Genomic DNA, 26,261 nt, shown 5'->3' on the forward strand with positions numbered 1-26,261 from the left:
ACATTGACAAATAAATAATTGGTTACAGTGTGGAACAAGGGCCAAACAAAACAAATACATGAGGAAGTAGAACAAAAGTGAATTAGATTCAGCTACAGGCAAGGTTTATATAAAAGATGGAGAAGTAGGAGAGAGCAACCTGGAAATTAAGCTGGTGGATTCCCTGGAGGGCAGTTGACACCCTGGCACCTAAGTCCATGTAATTCTGAGTATACCCATAGGAAATTTAGCCGAACCAGCACAACATTTCACTGCAGCTCTGCTTATTCTAATGTGCTTTTGGGTGTAAAGTTGATTTGGAAGGGTGGCATGGCAGCACAGTAGTTAGCACTGCCGCATCATGGCTCCGAGGACCCGGGGTCGATCACAGCCCCGGGTCACTGTCCATGCGGAGTTTGCACATTCTCTCCGTGTCTGAGTAGGCCTTGCCCCCACAACCCAAAGATGTGCAGGGTAGGTGAATTAGCCACGCTAAATTTCCCCTTAATTGGAAAAAAAAATTTTTTAAATTGATTTGGAAACCTTAGTTAATATTTGGAACCAGCCCCATCATGTTGTTATTGGTGCTGAAATTCATTTGGTACTAATGCCATTCTCAGGATTTGTTTTATCAAGGTTGGCTCAGTTGACTAAAGCTTTGTCTCCTTGCTCTTGTCCTTTTGGATGTGGTTCTACCTCTTGAGAGCTATTATTGGATGGGGCATAACATCCAATATACAAAGTTGATAGTTTTGCTGGTCTTTATCAGTGTTTGATACCATTTTGCGTATGTTACGAGATCTACACATTTACATTCTTTATAATTGGATCCATATTCCTTTTAGAATACCTATGCCATTAGGAATATACTTCAAATATAAATTTCTACAGGCACCAAAATCTGTGGAAGAATAATATGACTATTTAGTATAATAATATTCATGGATCTTTATTAAATCCTTGTTTCAAAATGGGATCCACATTTTTACAAGTGTTGTACCAAAATTGTCTCCCATTAGATTTCATAGAATTTACAGTGCAGAAGGAGGCAATTAGGCCCATCGAGTCTGCATCGGCTCGTGGAAAGAGCACCCTAGCTCCACCCTATCGCCATAACCCAGTAACCCCACCTAACACTAAGGGCAATTTGGACCCTAAAGGCAATTTAGCATGGCCAATCCACCTAACCTGCACATCTTTGGACTGTGGGAGGAAACCGGAGCACCCGGAGGAAACCCACGCCCACACGGGGAGAACGTGCAGACTCCACACAGACAGTGACCCAAGCCGGGAATCGAACCTGGGACCCTGGAGCTGTGAAGCATTTGTGCTAACCACTATGCTACCGTGCTGCCCCCACGTTAGTCCCAACATTTGATCTCTTCTGTCAGCAGATACAAACTCCTTTACTTGTTTGCAAGACTGTAGCAATAGGAAGCAGAGTACAGAACTAGTATTGGCAACATTGTGGGTTTTTTTCTCAACCATAGGCTGATTTAAGTTCTACTGTTCCTTTTATTGTAGCCCCCAGTAACCAATGAGATGATATTACTGTTAATATTTTACAACTGCAGAAAACTATCCAAGACCAATAAAACATCATGAATAGATGATTCTGCTAAGTTGTCCTTTTTTCACAGTGCAATTCCTCACAAAATCAGCTCACAAAGCCAGGGAATTTCAAGTGTTTAATAGAGACACGGGGAGTCCAAGGCAAGTTGTGGAGACATTTATTTGCACATGAGGCCTGGCTGCAGCTTACCAGGCACCCCGCTCTCTAGTCAGCCTCACACTGGCTGACCTTTTATCCCAGTGCTAGTAGTTTGCACTCCCAATGAGCACAGGAAAACAATCGTGCTCAACTGGGTGTGTCATGTGAAGGTTATTACAAATTGTAAATGATATACCGTGTTTATCAGGTTTCTGCGATCTTCAGCACTAGTTTAAAAAAAGATCGCTCTGGAAGCCAGCCCCACAAAACTGGGTACGCTCTAAGACAGAATTAATTGCCATTGTAATTTTCAATCTAATTGTGCCATTTCTGGACCTTCAGGTGGTTCTTAAAGTGAAAGTTTATTTTAGACACAGAACTAATCGGAACCTTTAACCTTTTTATTTAATTTACGAAGAAACTGATTAAACAAATGTAATTCGTTTTTAAAAATAATTTAAATTATTTAAAATAGGGTTACTCAGAAATGGTGAATTTAACAGTCATTTAAAATACCTTTTTATGATGAGCCCATTTTCAGCTATATGAATGAAACTACGCTTGGTTACCAGTCTTAAATACATCAAGCTTCATTTTTTTTCAGCACACTATCAAAGCATTTCATCTTGCACTCAGGACAGATGTAAGAATGCAAACTATCAAAGGGAGCAACAATTTATACTACAGGGGTACTGATTAGTTTGCTAGTTGACTCTGCAAGACATTGCCATGGTGAATGTACCAGGGAACAATTGTCCCCCACTCTTGTTTCATTCAAAAAAGACTCAATACATAGACATATACCTTTTTCCAGCGTAAGCATGAATGTAGCTTCTAGAAAGCACATGTGAGCTACATTGCGAGGCAGACTGATCATCTTAATTTGGTCGTTAGTGTAATTCTTAGCACACTCAGGATTGTTCAAGCGCTGTCCAATCATGGAATCACATAACATTGGACAAGTTCCTGAGTTTTGCAAGTTAAGGATGGTTGAGTATGGTTAGTATTCTGCCTATTATGAACAGCCAAAGGGGCATTTAATACAGTCTGCCAGTCATTAGGTCATATAACCTATGTACTTGGCATCACACCAGCACTGAAATTCATATACCACATTACTCCTTTGTGTGACAGGCAGGATGACTTTTTGGCTTGACAGCAATGTCCTGTGAGTGTAAAATACCACTCGTGTGACTGCATAACAGCAGTGTCAAATCGTTAACTTTATCCTATTCTGCAAATTTTTGAGACACTTTATCCTCCCAGGACAATTTGAGGTAGGCTGGACACTTTTCAGGTCTGAAAGTGGTGGCTTTAGGCCCATTCATAAGTATGTGTGATACACAGCAAACAATAATCTGATCAGGGTAACCATTATCCCATGGGAAAGCTTGATGGACAATCAAGCCAAAAGATCTTCTGCCTCACAGACAGCACTTACTAAACAATTCCAAGTGAGTTAAGGCTTACACAAACAACCAATTTAAGATTGAGTTAGGCCCGCAATGTTGATAACTTACACTTGCTAGAAGCTACATATATTCATATGATGGACCTGCTCTGCAGGCATAGGGGAATGTCCAGGCATTGTGTTTTTATAAATTAAACAAAATAGATAGGGCGGAAACAACAGTGCATTATTGCATTCACCATGGTAACTCCTTCACCAGAATTGACTTGCAAACAATCAGCAACCCTTTCTCCTGCAGTATAAATTGTTGCTCCCTTTGAAATTTGACATTATTACATCTGTCCTGATGAGGGCAAGATGGAAAAACCCAACCGTTTATGTCTTTAACAATACTCAAGTACTACCAAGTGCTATTTATAACACACTTTTTCTTTAAAGTTTATGTTTGTAAACACTCCCCATTATGCTTGATTGTGGCAGATTTTGCATTTATTAATATGAAAATGAGTTTGAGTAAAAGAAAAACACTTCTTCAAACTAGCACTGTTTTGAACACAATTAGCACATAGATATCCAAATTTGAAAATTTGGCTTGCATTAAATGGTTTCTTTCAAATGTTAATTACGAATAGAATTAAAATAGTCAAGTGTCACTGATGACTGAGTATCAGTCTCAAATTCCCAAAGTATTTTCAGGTTAAGTACTCACAATATTCAAGGGAACTTTTCAACTACATATCTGTAGGCAATATTAGGATAGAAAAAGGTTTAGTATCATATCACTGCACAAGACTTAACAGTTAACTTATTTTTTATATTTGCTAGGAGTTGACAAGACATATTCTGTTATCATAGAATCATAGAATTTACAGTGCAGAAGGAGGCCATTCAGCCCATCAGGTCTGCACCAGCCCTTGGAAAGAGCACCATGGGGAGAATATGCAGACTCTGCACAGTGACCCAAGCCGGGAATTGAACCTGGGACCCTAGAACTGTGAAGCAACAGTGCTAGCTCCTGTGCTGCCCATGGTATATATATTACAGTTAAGAGACAAACGTTTCATGCTCCTCTTATAATCCTGCATTCGCTTACAAGGATCACGGGGAAATTACTCATAGATTCCTGATGGGGCTTGTGAAGTATGTGTTCCCATGGCAACAGGCGGAGGGCCATCCAGCGGAGTCTTTTCATAAACCACTGTAGGACAAAGCAACCCCTCCCATCGTCTTGGCTCAGATCCAACACTGGCACTATTGTTGAAGGCTTATGAGTACTCCTTCGAGCACTGCCCAGGAATGCACGTAGCCAACGACGATGCCTGAGTCATCTCCCATTGCCCATAAACCCATTGCCCACCCCCGCCAGTCATGGATGAAACTATAATGATTTTAAGCTTTATGGACACCGTCTGTATCTGCCAAGCAAATCCAGACATGCACCCAGAAGGATCCCACGTTGGCAAAACTAGGCCACGTGATCCTAAACTGCAGAATTTAAGGATATCCTGCAGAGGACCTAAAACCCTTCCTATCTAAACGCTTAGAATTTTATGTAGAAAATGGCATCATCCTGTGGGGAGCCCGAGTGGTTGTCCCTCGCCAAGGCCAGTGTTCGATCTTGAAGGAGCTACATACTGGTCACCAAGAAGTCTCCAAAATGAAGCTGCTCGCAAGGAGCTACAACTTTGGCCTGGGCTTGACTCTGACATTGTAAATTTGGTAAAACAGTGCCCGTCGTGTCAGGAAAATCAGAAATTCCCACTGTGGGCCTCACTACACCCATGAGAATGGCCAGGGAGACCTTCGGCATAGGTGCCGGCCTGTTTATGGGGTCAATTTTTAAAATCTTGGTCGATGCCCATTCTAAGTAGATGAACATATATTGGATGTCATCCACGGCATCCAGCACCACCATAGAGTTACAATGGCAGTCATTTTGCACCCATGGGATAGCGGAGGTCCTCGCGTCCAGCAACAGGACCCTCTTCATCAGCAGAGAATTCCAGGCATTTATGAAGTCCAACGGGAATGAACACATCCAAACGATGCCATACCACCCATCTTCGCATGGCCTGGCCAAATTACCGGTCCAAACGTTTAAAAGTGTCATGCAGAAACAGACCGCCAGCTCACTTGACTCCAAATTGGCTTGGTTCCTCAATTGCAGGACATGCCACATACTACGTGTGCCAGCGGCATTGTTGAAGGGACGACGCCTCCAGTCTAGACTTAGTTTATTATTTCCCAACCTAGATGGGAAAGTGCAGTCAAAACAAGAAGCCAAGGAAAAAAATTAGGACTGACAAGACCTTAAGGCCAAGGAATACCATCTAGATAGGTATTAGATAGGGTGGATAGTGAGAGCCTTTTTCCTTGGATGGCGATGTCTAGCACGAGGGGACATAGCTTTAAATTGAGGGGAGATAGCTATAGGACAGATGTCAGAAGTAGGTTCTTTACTCAGAGAGTAGTAAGGGCGTGGACTGCCCTGCCTGCAACAGTAGTGGACTCGCCAACACTGGGCATTCAAATGGTCATTGGATAGACATAGGGACGATAAGGGAATAGTGTAGATGGGCTTTAGAGTGGTTTCACAGGTCGGCGCAACATCGAGGGCCGAAGGGCCTGTACTGCGCTGTAATGTTCTATATGTTCGTAATTCTGGACACGGATTCTCTTGGATCCCGAGAGTTGTAGTGGAGAAGACTGGCCCCGTGTCATACAGGTCAACACCAGAGAGAAGACCATCTCAGGAGCAGTGGACCCTCTACTGTGGAAACTACTCTGGACAGGGTGGCGCTCTCGACTTCCTTAGATCCTACTTCCAGGCAGAGGACTCAACCCACGTGAAACCCAACAATCATCCCCCAAGAGGACGAAGACTCGCGCTCAGAAATAGCGACTGAGGTGACTGATCCTGCAGCCGGAGGTCATCGCCGAAGAAAAGCCCCCATCAATTGCCCTTCGACACTTGGCTGGGAAGCGACAATTCCCCATCCCATCCCATTCGTTGCCCTAGATCCAGCTCTGCTGACAGTGGACTTAAGGCCATGCGCAAAGAGGCGAAGGAAGCCTCATCATCGCGAGGTTGAGAGGGGAGAATCTAGGTGGGGGGGAGGGGGGGGAGATGTGATAACCTTCACGAGTACTACGGGGAATCACTCATCGAACCTCTAGTGGCGCCCATGGAGTACGAATTCTCATGGCCACAGGCGAAGGCCCGCCCAGCGAGGACTCGTAACAGAATCCTTTTAATGTCGTTCCAGACTCGGACCAGGTGTTCTGTTAGTTCCAGGCTGGAAAACATGTGTTTTGTGCCATGGTTAAGGCTTTGCTTTTGAGTTCAGAACTTATGTGTTTTAATCTTCATCTTTGTGTCTCCTGGATTACTACACTCAGGATTGGTTTTACATTGGAACAACAACAATATTCAGATGAAGGACAACTGCTTTGAGTTGTGAGTTGAATTTAACACTTAACAACTCTTTGCATGAAAACGTATCCCTTTATGCTTCTACTACAAACCCAAACCGGATTACCCTTTTTCACCAGTTCGCTGATCAGTACATTCTACTGTGTAATAGTGTTATCTTGCTTTGTGTTATGATGTTACATTGAAACTTTGACTGCACTTCAAAAGTACTTCATTGGCTTTTAAACACATTAAAAGATCCTGAGGTTCTGAAAGATGCTTTCTGTCTTCCATTTAACACAGCAACTGGCACTTGTGTTGTGCCTTTAACATAGCGAAATACAAGATATTTGACACTTACCCACATAAAGAGACATTGGGACAGGTGACCAAAAGCTTTGCACAAGGAGATTTTAAGGAATGCCTTTGGTGGAGTGCGGAAAATAGGGAATATGCAGGATGCTAGAATCAGATGGTTATAGAGATACTAGAGGATTTTAGGGCTGAAGCAGGTTACAGACATTCATAGCAACGAGGCTATGGTGCATTCTGAACACAAGGATCGGAATTCTAAAATCAAGAAATTGACTGACCAGAAGCCAAAGGTCAGTAAGCACTGGGATGATGGGCGAGAAGGACTTAATAAATGTTATGATAAGGGCAGCACGGTGGCCTAGTGGTTAGCACAACCGCCTCACGGCGCTGAGGTCCCAGGTTCGATCCCGGCTCTAGGTCACTGTCCGTGTGGAGTTTGCACATTCTCCCCGTGTCTGCGTGGGTTTCGCCCCCACAACCCAAAAATGTGCGGAGTAGGTGGATTGGCCATGCTAAATTGCCCCTTAATTGGAAAAAATAATTGGGTAATCTAAATTTAAAAAAAAAATGTTATGATGATTTCAAATTTATTGGATTGTGGGCAGGGTGCAAGCAGGTGCAGATTGGACAATTTTTACAATTTTAGTGGAAGACTTAGTGATGGACAGGGTGATAGGATTATTTTTCCTAAAATTTAGCACTTCTTCATAGCCCTCACAAAAGAGACAATGTAGCTTCCTTTACCAGTGAGGAATTCTCAGTGTTCATTTAAGGCCAATGGAATTTGGCATGGAAGGACAGCTCCTTACCACCTGGCACCTAACGGCTTGGTTGAGCGGGCCGTTCCAACGTTTAAGTGGGGGCTCCGCAAGCAGGCTCCATGGATACAAGATTTGCTCATTTTTTGTTCGCCTATGGGACCACACTACACGCAGTAACGGGAGTAGCTCCGGAAGGGTTGCTCATGAGCCTGTGACTCCGTACCAACCTGAGTTTGTTATTCCCAGATATTGCGGCAAAGGTTCAACATGCCCAGGAACAGCAGGAATGCTGCTCTGCTTCACACTGTCTGCTCCAACATTTTTCTCCTTGAGACACAGTGTCCATTCGGAATTTCGCCATCGGTGCCCACTTGCTCTCCGCTAGACTGCACTTGTCTCCTACCGCATTCAGGTCGACAGCCAACAACTATGCTAACATTTGGAACACCCTCATCTTTGCCTGGTTTCTGACTTGCACCCCATCTATGAGGATCGGTTCAACAGTCCGACAAGTCCACTGTGGTGCCACTTGCAGGCATTGATAGGCGTCCACAAAATATGGCCCCTTTGTATACCCAGTGCCTCGGGCACATGATTTTCTGCCTCTCCTTTCCTTTTGTTTCTCCTCCTCCTCGTCAATAGCCAGTGGAGGCTCCTTCTTGGGGGGTCTGTCATAACCTATTTCCACGAGACTTACGGTGTCGGGAGTCACGTATCCCAGAATCCTTGGGGGATACAAGCTTCCACGCTAAGTCGGCAGGGTGACTTGAGCACTTCCAGTATAAAGTTGGGCGGTCCCTCACTCGGTTGGGTATCACCAAGTGCCGTGTATCTAGAGCTCCTAAAATAAACCTTTATTATTTAATTGAACTCGGTGTGGACTCTCCTGTCGAATAACAAAGAACCATTCATTCTCAAGCTGTAAGACGTCAACGTCTTAGCACTGTTGCTTCACTGCACCAGGGTCCCAGGTTCGATTCTCGGCTTGGGTCACTGTGCGGAGTCTGCACGTTATCCCCATGTCTGCATGGGGTTCCTCCGGGCATTCCGGTTTCCTCCCACAAGTCCCGAAAGACGTGCTGTTAGGTGATTTGGACATTCTGAATTCTCCCTCAGTGTACCCAGACAGGCGCTAGAGTGTGGTGACAAGGTGTTTTTCACAGTAACTTCATTGCAGTGTTAATGTAAGCCTACTTGTGACAATAAAGATTATTATTAAAAGCCAGGTGAATATGGATAAATGCAAATTACTGCAGATTCTGGAATCTTTCACAAAGAGTTATCGGACTCGAAACGTTAGCTCTTTTCTCTTTCTGCAGGTTGCTGCCAGACTTGCTGAGATTTTCTAGCATTTTCGCTTTCGTCGCAGGTGAATATGGAGTTTAGTTTTAGTGAGACTAGAACATAGAACAGTACAGCACAGAACAGGCCCTTCGGCCCTCGATGTTGTGCCGAACAATGATCACCCTACTTAAACCCACGTAACCCGTATACCCCTAACCCAACAATCCCCCCATTAACCTTACACTACGGCATGGCCAATCCACCTGACCCGCACATCTTTGGACTGTGGGAGGAAACCGGAGCACCCGGAGGAAACCCACGCACACACGGGGAGGACGTGCAGACTCCACACAGACAGTGACCCAGCCGAGAATCGAACCTGGGACCCTGGAGCTGTGAAGCATTGATGCTAACCACCATGCTACCGTGAGGCCCCCTGGGACAAGAACTGAGACAAGAATGCTTGAAGTTGTATTTAGTTGACTATATTTTGTGTTTATATATGTTACTAAATTTAGCTGGTTTAGATTTAGAGGGGGAGCAAAACCGAAAATGCTGAAAGTGCTCAGCTGTTCAGGGTAGTGCCTGTGGAGAGAAACAAAGCCAAACTTTCAAGCTGATGACTCTTCATGATGAAGTTTGCTGATGACACAAAGGTAGTGTTTGGCAAATGAGGTGGGCTGCAAAAAAAAAGGCTTCAGAAAGACAGGTTAGTGCAATGAGCAGTCATTTAATATCGGTCTGGGTGAGGGATTACATTTTGCAAAGAAAAAACAAGGAATGGGGGCACGCACAGACACAATAGTAAGCCGCTGAATAGTGAGATGGAGGCGAATGAAAACATTTTGTGCAGTTCAGCGTATCCGATTATAGAAAGAATATTAAAGGCACAGAGAAGACATTGCTTTAAATGATCACTTGTGTGTTTGAGGGACAATAGAGTGGGGAATGCTGTTATCGGGATAAATTAAAATAAAGGCCTGTGCTTTCATGGAAAAATACAAGACAGTAGAAGGAGAGAGGTGGGATTATTGTTTCAACAGAAGAGGCGCACAGAAAGGAGATGAACCCAACGACCGATGTGTTATAAACCTCGGCTTATAATGATCTACCTGCCATTACATTTTTTACAACTTGCTCTTAGTTCTAGGATGCGCAGCATTTCTCTCCCGCTGTAAATTTAGAGGCTGTCCCTGGTTTGCACATGAGCAGTGGGTGACTCCGGAAGGAGCCGGCGAGCAGAAGCGGACAGGCGGCCCAGTTCAGGGGGACAGCAGCCGGCGAGGTGAAGCGGACAGGCGGCCCAGTTCACAGGGACAGCAGCCGGCACTCTCGGTGAGATGACTGCCTGGGATAAATGGTTCTCTACCTGTGTTTCAGGCTGGCCTTCAGCGTTTTCTTCTTTGTTCTCAGATCTGTATATAATTCCTCACCCCCCCCCCCCCCCCAGGTTTAAAAGGTTTATTCAAAACCTTGGAACCATTTCACCTTTGCTCCTGAGAGAGGTGGATGGTGACCTTCAGCTCTAAACGGAGCTCTGCAATGTTTTCTGCGCATTAAAATCAGACAATTTAAAAAAAAAATGGCTGCAACCAGTTCATAGAAACCCTACAGCGCAAAAAGAGGCCATTCGGCTCACCAAGTCTGCACCGACCCTCCGAAAGTGCACCCTACCTAGGCCCTTAATCCCCCTCCCATTTAACGCACCTAACTTGAACGCTATGGGGCAACTAACCTGCTCATTTTTGGACTGTGGGAGGAAACTGGAGGGGGAGAACATGCAAACTCTACCCAGACCGAGGTCAGGATCGAACCCAGGTACCCGGTGCTATGAGGCAGCAGTATAAACCACTGTGCCACCAATCAGTAATCTTGTATCCAAAGAGAGAAAATTGCATTGATGTAACAACTTTCATTATTTGAGAAAAGAATGATAATTACATTTATACTGCTTTATCATTTCATGGGATATGAACATTGCTGGCAAGGTCAGCATCTTTTGCCCATTAATTGCCCTTGAGAAAGTGGTGGTAAACTCGTCTTAATCCGCTGCAGTCCTTGCGGTCAGGTACACCTACAGTGCTGTTAGGAGTTCCAGATTTTTAGGTGGTACAGTTAATTGATTTGGAAGGTGTTTTCAAAGGCGCTTTGGCAAGTTGCTGCAGTGCTGCCACTGTGCATGGCTGATGGAGTAAGTGAGTGTTTAAGATGGTGAATGGGGTGCCGATCAAGCAAGCTGTATTGTCCTCGAGGATGCCAAGCTTCTTCAGTGTTGTTGAACTTGCACTCATCTATGGGTAATTGGTGAATATTCCATCACATTCCAGACATTTGCCTTGTAGATGGGGACAGGCTTTGGGAAGATGGGAGGTGAGTTACAGTAGAATTATCAGTCTCTGGCCTGCTCTTGCAGCCCTGGTATTTGTATGGCTGTCTAGTTAATTTTCTGGTCAGTGGTAACCTCCAGGATGTTGATGGTTAGGGATTCAGCGATGGCAGTGCTGTTGTAAGTTGTGGAGAGATAATTAAATGTTGTTTTGTTGGAAATAGTTATTACCTGGCAGTTATGTGGCACAAATTTTACCTGCCACTGAAGAACCCAAACCTGAATGTTGTCCAGGTCTTGCTGCATGTGGATATGGACTGCTTTAGTATCATAGGAGTTGTGAATAATACTGAACATTGTGCAATCATCAGTGAACATCCCCACTTCTGACCTTATGGTCATTGGTGAAGTAGCTGAAGATGGATGGACCACAGGCTACCAGGAGGAATTGATTTGATTTTATTGTCGCATGTACCGAAGTACAGTGAAAAGTATTTTTCTGTGACCAAGGGAACGTACACAGTACGCACGTAGTGAACAAAAAATAATAATCAACAGAGTACATTGATAAATGGTACATCGACAAACAGTGTCGAACAATGGGCCAAACAAAGCAAATACATGAGCAAGAGCAGCATAGGGCGTAGTGAATAGTGTTCTTACAGGGAACAGATCAGTCCGAGGGAGAGTCTTTGAGTCCAGTAGCTGTGGGGAAGAAGCTGTTCCTATGTCTGGATGTGCGGGTCTTCAGACTTCTGTACCTTCTGCCTGATGGAAGGGTCTGGAAGAAGACAAAGCCTGGGTGGGAGGGGTCTCTGATAATGCTGTCTGCCTTCCTGAGGCAACGGGAGGTATATACAGAATCAATGTGAGTGTGGCAAGCTTGTGTGATGTGTTGGGCTGAGTTCACGACACTCTGCAGTTCCTTGCGATCTTGGGCTGAGCAGTTGCCATATCAAGTAGCCGAATAGGATGCTCTCTATGGCACACCTGTAGAAGTTTGTGAGAGTCGATGCAGACATGCTGAATTTCTTTAGCTTCCGCAGCATTGTCCTGGGGCTGAGATGGTTGGTCTCCAACCACTTGCCTTTGTACTGCATATGATTCCAACCAGTGGAAAGTTTCCTACTGACCTTTATTTTGCTTGGGGCCCCGAATGCTACATTTAGTTAAATACTATCTTGATGTCGAGACCAGTCACTCTTGTTGTGATACACCGTTGGATTGAATTCGATTTAATATCACGTGTACCAGGTACAGTGAAAAGTATTGTTCTGCGTACAGGCCAGACAGATCGTTCCATATATGAAAAAACATAGGACATACATACATATTTTATGTAAATACATAGGCACGGACATCGGGTGAAGCATATGGAGTGTAGTGCTACTCAGTAGAGAAGATGGCTGAAGAGATCAGTTCATCCCATAAGAGGATCATTCAGGAGTTTGGTAACAGCAGGAAATAAGCTGTTTTTGAACCTGTTTGTGGGTATGGTTATGTTTTCTGTACATATAAATTGTAGTACATGACACAATGCGTAATATCATTCAGACTTCATTTAAGTTTCTTCTGAGGCATGTCCGGATCTAGGATGAGTAGGTTCTTTGGGGGCGAAGGCAGGTGCGTCAGGTGTTCGGGGAGTCCAGCGAACCATGCCCATATGTTCTGGGCATGCCCATATGTTCTGGGCATGCCCGGCACTGGAGGCGTTCTGGAAGGGGGTGGCGAGGACGGTGTCGAGGGTGGTGGGATCCAGGGTCAAGCCAGGCTGGGGACTCGCGATATTTGGGGTTGGGGTGGAGCCGGGAGTGCAGGAGGCGAAAGAGGCCGATGTCTTGGCCTTTGCGTCCCTAGTAGCCCGGTGGAGGATCTTGTTGCAGTGGAAAGATGCGAGACCTCCGAGCGTGGAGACCTGGATTAATGACATGGCGAGATTCATTCAGCTGGAGAGGGTCAAGTTCGCCCTGAGGGGGTCGGTACAAGGGTTCTTTAGGAGGTGGCAGCCTTTCCTCGACTTTCTGGCTCAACGATAAGGTACTAGGTCAGCCGCAGCAGCAACCCGAGGGGGGGGAGGTTTAGGGGGATAGTGTTTAAGTTAATTTGCTTATTGTTAATTTATTTTGTTGTTTATTGGGGTTGGGGGGGTGGGGGGGTTTGTTATATGCGTTGTTACGGGTGCCGGGGGGTGTTTATTATTATTATTGTTATTCTTATTATTGTTTTGTTGATATATATTTTTCAAAAAATTCCAATAAAAATTATTTTTTTAAAAGAAGTTTCTTCTGAGGAAGCTACCAACTCAGGCGTATGTACAGGTTTTGCCACCAATGTTTCAAATCCTTAATAAATCAACCTATATATTTTTGTGCTAACCAATTCCTTTTGAGTGGTTGGTGCCATGATGTTTACTAAATAAGCAAAAGGAGAAGAAAAAAAATTAACAACTCTCAAGTCATCTCTTGTGTTTAGCTCTTTTGTCCATGCTTGAAACAAGGCTATAATGAGATCATATGCCCTGATGGAATGCAAACTGAACATCAGTGGCAGGTTATTGCTGAGTAAGTGCCACTTGATAGAACTACCTGCAACATCTTACATCACTTTGCTGAACAAGAGTAAACGCGGTAATTATCCGGAATAGATTTGATCTGCTTTTTGTAGACAGGATGTACCTGAGCAATTTTCACATTGTTAGATAAATGCCAGTATTGTAACTGTACTGGAATAGCTTGGCTGGTTCCTGGCTGTTTCTGAACCACAGATCTTCAGTACGACTGATTGTGATCCCAGACCAGATGTCAACAGTGACTAGGATACTGGCTATTTTATTATTAATTTTGTAAGACTGTGAGGAAAGAATACTTCACTTCAGGAGTGATTACACACAAAATGTATTAAAATATCTTTAAAATCACACCAGAAAATAACTTACAATTACCAATTAAACAACACAGTAAATGTAATGTAAATGTAAAGTCGCCATAGTCCCAGATGACCATAGCTGCTTTACCCTTTGAGGGAGAGAGCTGACTGGTGATGGGTTAACCTGAGGATCACTACATTTCAGGCAAGGGGTAAGGTTGAGAAGGAGGGCCTTCATGAATAACCTCAGCCGGTACAGGAATTGAAACCACGCTGCGGACTTGTTCGGCATCACGAACCAGCTGTCTAGCTAAGTGGGCTAAACTGCCCCCCCCCCCCCCTTAACTGCTATCTTTATTCCCATTCAAACAAAAAAGGAACAAAACATATCGTCACTGTCAATCCACTGTTAAATCATTGGCACTCAGGAATACTTGCTTTAGAGAAATGTTCTTTGAGAAAGAAGATCTTTTGACACTGCCTTAAAGACAAGACCTGACTCCTGTCAGAATCCTGCAGAAACTGTGGCTGTGTGTCATCAGAATATGTTCCAGCTCCCCTTATTCTCAGGTAAATCTGCGCTGCTTTAAAGACTTTTTGTCTTTTTCAACTGAACTGCAGTGAGAGCGAACTGCTTGATTTCTCGTCACAGCTTTATTCAGCTCACAACTGACCTGCTTTTCCTGAAAAATGCCTGATACCGTAGCTCCACCCAGTAACAACATCAATTTACCAAGCTGAAATCTAATTAACTCCACAGCGCATCCCCTTAATCCAAACAAAACTGCATAATAATGAGCTATAATCTTTATTATTATCACAGGTAGGCTTACATTAACATTGCAATGAAGTTACTGTGAAAATCCCTGAGTCGCCACACTCCGACACCTGTTCGGGTACACGGAGAATTCAAAATGTCCACTTCATCTAACAAGCACGTCTTTCGGGACTTGTGGGAGCACCCGGAGGAAACCCACGCAGACACGGGGAAAATGTGCAGACTCCACACAGACAGTGACCTAAGCGGGAATCAAACCTGGGACCCTGGTGCAGTGAAGCAACATTGCTAACATTTATGACACCTTAATTACAGCTCAAGTGGCGTATGTATTTCAACCCAGGGTTTTTAATCTTATCACAACAAAATATAGTATATACAGCTTCTTACATTGAGTCATAGAATCATACAGCACAGAAAAGGCCCATCACATCTGCACCGGTAAAACAATCCACCTAATCCATTCTAATCCTATTTTCTAGCACTTGGTCCATAGCCTTGTATGCCCTAGGATCTCAAGTGCACATCTAAATACTTCTTAAATGTTATGAGGGCCTCTGCCTCCACCACCCTTTCAGATAGTGAATTCCAAACGCCTACCACTCTCTTTGGTAAAAAAGGTTTACCTCACAACCCCTCTGAACCTCCTGCCCCTGACCTTAACTCTATGCCCCTGGTCACTGACCCCTCCACCAAGTGGAAACGTTTGTTCGTGTTTACTCTCTGTATGCCCCATAATTTTATACATTTCAAGCATATCCCCTCTCAGTCTCCTCTGCTTCAAGGAAAACAATCCAAGTATATCCAATCTCTCTTCATAACCATAACTTTCCAGCCCAGGCAACATCTGGTTAAATCTCCTCTGCATCCTTTCCAGTGCTATCACATCCCTCCTGTAATGTGGATTCCAGAATCGCACATAATACTCTAGCTGTGGCCTAACCAACGTTTTATATGGTTTTAGCATAACCTCCCTGCTCTTAAACTCTATGCCTCAGCTAATAAAGTCAAGTATACCTGCTTTTTCTTAACCACTGTATTCACCTGCTCTGCTACCTTAAGGGACCGGTGTACATGTACACCTCTGATCCTCGGAACTTCCCAGGGTCCTGCAGTTTATCATGTATTCCCTTGCCTTGTTTGGCCTGCCCAAGTGCATCACCTCACACTTATCCAAATTGAATTCCATTTGCCACTGATAATCCCATCTGATCTGCCCATCTGTATCCTCCTGTAATCAAAGGCTATTCGCCTCACTATTTATCACCCCACCAATTTTTGTATAATCCGCAAACTTCCTGATCAATCCTCCTGCATTCATATCTAAATCATTTATATAAATGACAAACAGCAACGGCCCCAACACTGATCCCTGAGGGACCCCCACTGGACACAGGCTTCCGTCAGAAAAACACCCCTCAACCATCACCCTCTGCTTCCTGCCACTCAGCCAATTTTGGATTCAATTTGCCAAATTTCCTTGGATCCCTTGAACTCTTACCTTCGTTATCAGTCTCCCATGTGGGACCTTATCAAAAGCCTTGCTGAAATCCAAGTAGACTATGTGAAATGCATATCCCTTTATCTCCACACCTGGTCACCCCTTCGAAAAACTCAATCAAGTTGGTCAGACATGACTTCCCCTTAACAAAACTATGCTGACTGTTCTTGATTAATCCCTGCTTTTCCAAATGCAGATGAATTCTGACTCTCAGAATTGCTTTCAATAGTTTCCCCACCACTGAGGTTAGACTGACTGGCCTGTAGTTTCCTGGTTTATCCCTTCCTCCCTTCTTGAATAATGGCATCACATTGGTTATCCTCCAGTCCTCCAGCACCTCTCCTGTGGCCAGAGAGGAATTGAAAATTATAGCCAGCGCCCCTGCTATTTCCTCCCTTGCCTGACTCAGCAGCCTGAGATACATTTCATCTGGCCCTGAATATTTGTCTACCTTTTTTGTCTACCTTTAAGCCTGCCAGACACTGAAAATCTCCTCTCTGCCTGTGTTAATCTCTTTAACTTTATTATAGACCTTCTCACTGATTTTTATACCCACACTGTTTAGGGGCAGCAGGGTAGCATGGTGGTTAGCATAAATGCTTCACAGCTCCAGGGTCCCAGGTTCGATTCCTGGCTGGGTCACTGTCTGTGTGGAGTCTGCACGTCCTCCCCCTGTGTGCGTGGGTTTCCTCCGGGTGCTCCGATTTCCTCCCACAGTCCAAAGATGTGCGGGTTAGGTGGATTGGCCATGCTAAATTGCCCGTAGTGTCCTAATAAAAGTAAGGTTAAGGGGGGTTGTTGGGTTACGGGTATAGGGTGGATACGTGGGTTTGAGTAGGGTGATCATGGCTCGGCACAACATTGAGGGCCGAAGGGCCTGTTCTGTGCTGTACTGTTCTATGTTCTATGTCCCTCTTACCAATGAACACTGACACAAAGTATTCATTTAGAACCCTACCTATATCCTCTGGCTCTGCAGCCGTTTAGTGACATCCCTGACCCTGGCACCAGGGAGGCAACATACCATCCTGGAGTATCTTTTGAAGCCACAGAAACGCTTGTCCGTTCCCCTTACAATTGAATCCCCTAACCCCATCGCCCTGACATTTTTCCTCCTCCCCTCTTGTGCAGCAGACCCCCAATGTGCCATGAAGTTGGCTGTTAGTGCTTTCCCCGACACAAGTAATCTCCCCAACAGTATCCAAAACGGTATATCTGCTGGAAAGGGGGGTGGCCACAGAAGACTCCTGCACTTCCTGCCTTACTCTACACTGCCAGGTGGTCACCCATGCCCTCTCTGCATGTTCAGTCCTCACTGAATGCGCTATCCACGACCTGCTGAGCATCACAGATGTTCCACAGCGAAACTATCCTCAGCTCCAGCTCTGTAATGCAGTTAGCCAGTAGCTGCAGTTGGACACACTTCCTTCACATGTGGTCACAAGCGACAACTGAAGCTTCCATGATTTGCCACATAGTTCAGGAGGAGCATGTCACTGGTACAAGCTTACCAGCCCGAAGCCCCTTATTTACTCCCTTTTATCAAAAAATCAGCCATGATCTCAGTGAATGGCGGAGGAGGCTCGAGGGGCCTGATGGCCTAATCCTGCTCCTAGTTCTCATGTTCTTAAAATGTACACTATATAAGAATACTATTTACTTACTTCCCTTGCTCTAACTTTACTTCCCTTACCCTACTTTGTTTACTTATATTACTTTATTACAATGACCCTGGCTTCCACTTATTTGTGCTGTTACTTAGTTATTCCCCTTCTCCAAACAAAAAATACAAAGAAAACACTTTTTATTCGTCACATCATCATCGAGGATGGAAACGTTTGCGTGTAGCCTCCTCTTCTGGTTAGTTGTTTGATTCATGACTGGATGTGGTTGGATTGCAAAGCTTTGATCTAATTTTGTTGCATGTCGGGTTGTTTAGCATTGTCACATGCTGCTGCTGTTTGTCATGCATGTAAACCTGTGTTGTAGCTTCATCAGGTTGGCACCTCATCTTTAGGAATGCCTCGTGTTACATCAGGTGTGCTTCCTGCAGTCCTTGAAGCAGGGTTGATCCCCCTCTTTTAAGCAACAGGAGAAAAGTGTACTGATTAGTTGGCAAGTTGACTGTCCCTCACACTCCTCCATCTCCCCCCCCCCCGCCCCTCCCCGCCCCCGCCCCTCCCCAACTCTCACCCGAACACAGTCTGGCAGGCTCTGCTTTGCTCTCTGTTCTCCAGGCCTTGAGACAGATAGGAAGGTGTGGCAGGCTGTGCTCTGGGTTGCCTGTTGGACAAGCTTCTTATGCAATAAGGAATGATTTATAGCAGACCATTAATCTTCCATTTTTTATATCTTGGTTTAGTATTTAGTTTGTTTCTGACTTCTATTTGCACTTATCCGTGGGAAAACAGTTTAAATTAGCAGGCAATGCAGTCATTTATACAGCAAGAAATAATTTAGTGACTTGCATTTGGAAACGTGACCGGTGGATTGAATTTTGCCGATTCATGCAGCGCAGGAAACTTTAATACTAAAAAAAGCGAATGTGGAAATTTACTGAAGTGGCTTGCAATGCAAGGGACAGTGATTGGTTTCATAAATATTGAAGTTAGAGAGAAAGCTTAATGTTATGCATTATGAGTAGGAAAAAGTGCAATAGGAGTGTACACCGAATGGTGACATGATGATGGTGCTACTTGAGGTCACATGATGGACGTGCAGAGTTCTCCTCGGACCATGGGCAGAGTACAAGCATGTAATAAGAGTTGCTCAGACTAATGAATAAACTATTTTATTCTCAGTCTTTGGTCACCAGTCTTGGAGTCCAGCAATTGTACATGGTGTCAGGAGTTGGTAGTATGGCACAAGGACTTCGCCATATCAACCCGCTCATATTCGATAAAAGTATTATGGACAACTGGGCCAAGTTTGAAAAGGAGTGGCGCGTATATTGCAGTGCCGGATTATCGGATAAATTAAAAAAAACAACATAATATATTTAGTCTTACTAAATATAGCGGGCTCCAAGGCCGTTGAGAAGTTTGAATCCTTTGTGTTTCAAATGGAGGAGGAGAAAGAGGACCCCAAAATAATTCTTAAAGAATTTTGAGAACATGTGCCTGCCAATACTCAACAGACATGCACCTAATTCTACAAATCAAAGATCTTATGAATCATAAAAATATGAGAACTAGGAGCAGGAATTGGCCATTGGCCCTTGGAGCCTGCTCTACCATTCAATAAGATCATGGCTGATCTTATTGTGGACTCAACTCTACTTATCCGCCTGCTCGCCATAATCCTTTATCCTTTTGCTGTTCAAAAATCTATCTATCCATCCCTACCTTAAAAACATTCTTAAGGTAGCCTCAACTGCTTCACTGGGCAAGGAATTCCACAGATTCACAACACTTCGGGTGAAGAAATTCCTCCTCAACTCAGTCCTTAATCTGCTTCCCCCCCCCCCCCCCCCCCCCCCTTATTTTGAGGCTATGCCTAGTTTTAGTTTCATCCGCCAGTGGAAACAATCTCCCTGCTTCTATCTGATCTATTCCCTTCATAATTTTATATGTTCCTATAAGATCTCCCCTCATTCTTCGAAATTCCAATGAGTATAGTCCCAGTCCACTCAGACTCTCCTCATAAGCCAATGCTCTCAACTCCGGAATCAACTTAGTGAATCTCCTCTGCACCCCTTCCACTGCCAATGCATCCTTTCTCAAGTAAGGAGACCAAAACTGTGCACAGTACTCCAGGTGTGGCCTCACCGGCACCCTAAACAACTGCAACATAACCTCCCTGCTTTTAAACTCCATCCCTTTAATCATGAAGGACAAAATTCCATTTGACTTCTTAATTACCTGCTGCACCTACAAACCAACTTTTTGCGATTCATGCAGTAGCACACCAGGCCCCTCTGCACAGCAGCATGCTGCAATTTTTTACCGTTTAAATAATCGTCCATTTTGTGGTTATTCCTACCAAAATGGATGACCTCAAATTTACCAACATTGTACTCCATCTGCTAGACCTTTCCCACTCTGTTAAAGTCTGCAGAGGGATATAGATAGTTTCAGTGTCCTCTGCACACTTTTCGGTGCCACTCATATTAGTGTCATCTGCAAACTTTGACACATTACACTTGATCCCCAACTCCAAATCATCTATGTAAATTCTAAACAATTGCACAGTCCCAACATTGATCCCTGAGGCACACCACTCGCCACTGATCGCCAACCTGAAAAACACCCATTTATCCCCACTCTTGGCTTTCTTTTAGTTAACCAATCCTCTCTCCATGCTAATACATTACCCGTAACACCGTGCACCTTTATTTTATGTAGCGCCTTTTGTGCGGCACCTTGCCAGATACACCACATCCACCAGTTCCCTATTGTCCACCGCACTCATAATGTCCTTGAAAAATTCCAGTAAATTAGTTAAACATGACCTGCCTTTCATGAACCCATGCTGCACCTGCCCAAAGGGACAATTTCTATCCAGATGTCTCGCTATTTCTTCCTTGATGATAGATTGAAGCATTTCCCCACTACAGAAGTGAAGCTAACTGGCCTATAGATACCCGCCTATTGTCTACCTCCTTTTTAAAAACTGTGGCGTCACATTTGCCATTTTCCATACTGCTGGAAACGCCCCAGAGTCCAGCGAATTTTGGGAAATTATCACAAGCGTGTATGCTATATCCCTCGGCATCTTTTTTAGTACCCAAGAATACATTCCATCAAGGCCAGGAGACCTGTCTATCTTTAGCTCCATTAGCTTGCCCAGCACTAGCTCCTTAGTGATAATGATCGTTTCTAGGTCCTCATCTGCCATAGACTCCTTGTCATCAATTATTGGCATCATCCGCTGTGAGGACCGACTCAAAATACCTGTTCAATGCCTCGGCCATTTTCTCATTTACTATTATTATATCCCCCTTCTCATCCTCTAAAGAGCCAATGTTGATCGTAGCCACTGTTTTTCTTTTATGAAATGAAAAATGAAAATCGCTTATTGTCACTCATAAAATCGCTCATAATCTATCTGACTTTTCTTTATAGCTTTTTTTGTGGCCTTCGTTGACCTTAAAAGATTTCCCAATCCGCTAGTTTTCCACTAATCTTTGCCACTTTGTATGCGTTTTCTTTCAATTTGATACCTTCCTTTATTTCCTTAGGCCGGCACGTTAGCACAGTCGTTAGCACTGTTGTTTCACAGCGCCAGGATCCCAGGTTCGATTCCTGCTTGGGTCACTGTCTAAGTGGAGTCTGCACGTTCTCCCTTTGTTTGCGTGGGTTTCCTTCGGGTGCTCCGGTTTCCTCCCACAAGTCCCGAAATACATACTTGTTAGGTGAATTGGACATTCTGAATTCTTCCTCAGAATACCCGAACAGGCACCGGAATGTGTCAACTTGGGGATTTTCACAGTAACTTCATTGCAGTGTTAATGTAAGCCTACTTGTGACAATAATAAAGATTATGGATGTCCATGGCTGATTATCCCTTTTCCTACAGTTCTTCCTTTTTACTGGTATATACTTTTGCTGAGCACAGTGAAAAATCACTTCAGACATCCTCCACTCTTCCTCAATTGTCCCACCATAAAGCCTTTACTCCCAGTTTACTTTAGCCAATTCCTCCCTCATTCCATTGTAGTTTCCTTTGTTTAAGCATAAGACACTGGTCTTGGATATTACCTTTGCACCCTCCATCTGTATGTTAAATTCTTTTTTTTTTAATAAACAATTTTATTGAGGTCGTTTTTGGCTTTGTAAACAGTTACAGACATCAACAGAAAGAAAGCAAAAAAGGCAAAAATGTGCAAACATCCACGTACAAAAAAAACCCCCAACCCACGTCCTTGGCCCCCCCCCTTGCTGACCGGCCCCCCTTCGTTACTGTGCCGGCTCCAGTGTCCTCCGCGAGCTGCACAAAAAGTACAAATCCGCCCAAAAAGGAAAAAACAGAAAAAAAGAGGAAAAAACATAAGAGAAAAAACAAACAAAAAAAAACCCAAACCAATGTCCATGAACAAAGGAAAGAGTCCCAAATGTTCCGCTTGGCACCTTTGACCCAGCAAATCGTTGAACAGCAGTCCAGGCCCATTCGGCATACCTTCCTACGGTAGTCCTCAGGCCCTAATTCACGTCCGTGGGGCCTCTTTTCGGGACCAGCCCCTGATCCCTTGCAAAGTCCATCGCTTCTTCAGGCTTGGCGAGGTAGTGGTGTTGACCCTGGTGTGTGACCCATAACCGAGCCGGGAACAGCAGACCAAACTTCATGTGCTTCTTGAACAGCACCTCCTTGACATTCTTAAAGGCTGCTCGCCGCCGAGCCACCACCTGGCTTAGGTCCTGGTAAATGCGGAGGACACTGTTGTTCCACGCGCTGCTCCTGGCGCTCTTTGTCCACCGCAGCACCCGCTCCTTGTCCACGAACCTGTGGAACCTAATCACCATCGGGCGGTGGGGGGAGGTACACCTGGCTGCCCCTGCCTCGCCTGCACTCTGTATGCCAGTTCCGGCGGTCGCGGAAAGGCTTCGGCCCCCATCAGCTGCATCAATAGGTCTGCTAAAAACGCTGCGGCATCAGCTCCCTCAGCCCCCTCCAGGAGGCCGACCTTCCTCAGGTTGTTCCTGCGGGCTCTATTCTCCAGCTCCTCAACTCTGTCTAGCAGTCTTCTCTGCCGCTCCTTCAGCCCGTCAACTTCTAGCGCCGCAGCCGTCTGCGCATCCGCCTGCTCCTCCACCGCCTCTCCCAGCTCCTTAACTTTAACAGTACGGTAGCATTGTGGATAGCACAATGGCTTCACAGCTCCAGGGTCCCAGGTTCGATTCCGGCTTGGGTCACTGTCTGCACATCCTCCCCGTGTGTGCGTGGGTTTCCTCCGGGTGCTCCGGTTTCCTCCCACAGTCCAAAGATGGGTCCGTGTGTCCGCCATCTTAGGTTCCAGGTAAGTTTCTTCAGGTCCTTGTCTCTGTCCCTTTTTCTCTCTTTTCTTCTGCCTCCTGGGCTCCCGCTGTTCCATGTGCCGCAGCCCACTCCTCAGCACTTTCGCTGCCACCTTCCTTCAGGTCCGTGGTCCCGCTATCGCGGGGAATCAGCCCCTAAACGCCCGCCGGAGTGAGAGCCCGCCGAATGTGCGGCTCACTCGGACATCGCCGCCACCGGAAGTCCTGTATGTTAAATTCAACTATACTGTGATCGTTCCTTCCGAGAGGATCCCTAGCTATGAGATAATTAATTATTCCTGTATCATTACACAGGACCAGACCTAGGATAGCTTGTTCCCTCCTAGGTTCTATTACAAACTGTTTGAGGAAACTATTGTGAATACATTCTATGAACTCCTCCTCAACGCTGCTTTGACTGACCTGGTTTGACCAATCGACATGTAGATTAAAATCCCCCACGATAATTGCCGTACCATTTTTACATGCATCAGTTATTTCTTTGTTTATTGCCCGCCCCACCGTGATGTTATTATTGGTGGCCTATAGACTACGCCTATCAGTGACCTTTTCTCCTTACTATTTCTAATTTCCACCTAAATGGATTCAAATATTTCCTCCATAGCAACTACTCACTACCGCCCTTTTTTAAAATAAATTTAGAGTAACCAATTCATTTTTACCAATTAAGGGTCAATTTAGCATGACCAATCCACCTAACCTGCACATTTTTGGGTTGTGGGGGCAAAACCCACACAAACACGGGGAGAATGTGCAAACTCCACAAGGACAGTGACCCAGAGCCGGGATCATACCTGGGACCTCGGCACCATGAGGCTGCAGTACTAACCCACTGCGCCACAGTGTTGCCCAACTCTCACTACCGCCCTGATATCATCCTTAAATATCAGAGCTACACCACCTCCCTTACCTTCTTGTCTGTCCTTCTGAATAGTCTGATATCCCTGGATATTTAACTCCCAGTCGTGACTACCCTGCACTCATATCTCTGTAATGGCCACTAAATCATTGATTTATTGTCTCATGTACCAAAGTACAGTGAAAAGTATTTTTCTGCGGTTAAGGGAACGTACTAAGTCGACAAAAAGAATAATCGACAAAGTACATTGACAAGTAAGTAATTGGTTACAGTGCGGAACAAGGGCCAAACAAAGCAAATATGATAGACTCTTTTGTGATGATTTGTGCCATCGTTTCGAATTCTACGAGCATTCAGGTAAAGTGTCCTTATGCTAGTTTTTTAAAAATCTTTTAAAATCTCAACATCTTCATTAATGATATCTTCTGAGTTCTTCTGCCGATTCATTTTTTCATAATTTTCCATGCAGTTGAACTTGCCTCCCCACCTGCTAATCTGCTGCTTTTAAAAAATAAATTTAGAGTATCCAATTCATTTTTTCCAATTAAGGGCCAATCCACCTAGCCCATATATCTTTGTCTTGTGGGGACGAAACCCATGCAAACACGGGGAGAATGTGCAACTCCACATGGACAGTGACCCAGAGCCGGGATCGAACCTGGGACGTCGGCGCCGTGAGACAACCGTGCTAACCACTTGTGCCACCGTGCTGCCCTTCTAATCTGCTGCTTTGCTTCCCATTAACCATTATACTTCCCATCGTGTTACTCATATCCCCCCCCCCCCCCCCCCTTGCTAGTTTAAAGTCCTCGTGACCACCCTCTTTATCCTTTCCGCTGGAACTGGTCCCAGGTCGGTTCATGTGATGACCTTCCCAATGGTACAGATCCCAACGGTTCCAATACAAATGTCATTGTCCCATGAAATGGAACCCCTGTTCCCCGCACCTCTTCTTTAACCACGTGTTTACTTCCCTACAATACAGTCATGTATGGCAACTTAGAAAATTTCAAGGAAGAAATGGGCATTTGGCACTCTTAATAATCACCGTATTGTTACGGCGCAGAAGGAGGGCATTTGGCCCATTGTATCTACACTGACTCTCCAAACAAGCATTATGATTTAGTGCCATTCCCTTGCACTTTCCCCATATCGCTGCATATTGTTCTATTCAAGTAATAATCTCATGCCCTCTTGAATGCCTCAACCACACTTCCAGGCAGTGCATTCCAGACTTGAACCACTCGTGAGAAACAGTTTTCTCACATCACATTTGTTTCCTTTGCAAATCACCTGAAATCTACCTGCTCGTTGTTGATCCTTTCACGAGGGAAACAGTTTATCTCTAGCTTCTCTGTCCAGGGCGCCTCTTAGCCTTCTTCACTCCATGGAGAACAGTCCCAATCTCTTTAATCTATTCTCAAAACTGAAGTTTTTCATCCCTGGACCCATTCTTGTAAACCTCTTCTGCACTGCACTCTCTCCAATGTGTTCACATCCTTCCCCAGTGTGATGCCCAGAGGTGTACATAATATTCCAGCTGAGGTGTAACTAGTGTCTTGTATACGTTCAGCATAATCTCCTTGCTCTTGTACTTTATGCCCTAATTGATATAGTCCAGGATACCATGTACTTTATTAACTGCTCTCTCCATCACTACTACCACCTTCGACAATAAGTTACATAGAAGCATAGGAATTAGGTGCAGAAGCAGGCAATTCAGCTCTTCCAAGCCTGCTCCACCATTCAATCAGATAATTGCTGATCTCTTCCTAGTCTCAAATCTATCTCTTCCCCCTGTTGTCCATATTGCTTTAACCCATTTTTAAATCATAAATATATCTACCTCCTTCTTGAAACCATTTAATGACTCGGATTCCACCGAACTATGTGGCAGCGAATTCCACAAATGTACCACCCTCTGCGAGAAGCAGTTTCTCCTCATCTCAGTTCTAAATCTTCCGACTATCAACCTATTTCCGTACCCTCTCATTCCAGATTGCCCCCACAAGGCATTTTGTCTGTTTACTTTATCAATCCCTTTTAGTACTTTTTACACCTTGATCAGGTCTCCTCTCATCCTTC

The 26,261-nt window shown here is 44.7% G+C and overlaps 1 protein-coding gene across 3 annotated transcripts in view; it reads left to right on the forward strand.

The window, feature by feature from the left end:
• Positions 1–9,365: 9,365 nt before the first annotated feature.
• Positions 9,366–26,261, forward strand: part of impa1 (inositol monophosphatase 1) — a 44,382-nt gene continuing 27,486 nt past the window's right edge. The window contains exon 1 of one of the 3 annotated variants that reach the window (XM_038809157.1): positions 9,366–9,582. The gene's annotated coding sequence lies outside the window, so the exon portion shown is untranslated. Of the gene's footprint in view, positions 9,583–9,784; positions 10,209–26,261 lie in introns of those variants that run through there. The other 2 variants (XM_038809158.1, XM_038809156.1) reach the window with 2 other exon arrangements.

The sequence above is a fragment of the Scyliorhinus canicula genome, chromosome 10 (genome assembly GCF_902713615.1).
Source record: "Scyliorhinus canicula chromosome 10, sScyCan1.1, whole genome shotgun sequence".
In the NCBI taxonomy this organism is placed as follows: Eukaryota; Metazoa; Chordata; class Chondrichthyes; order Carcharhiniformes; family Scyliorhinidae; genus Scyliorhinus; species Scyliorhinus canicula.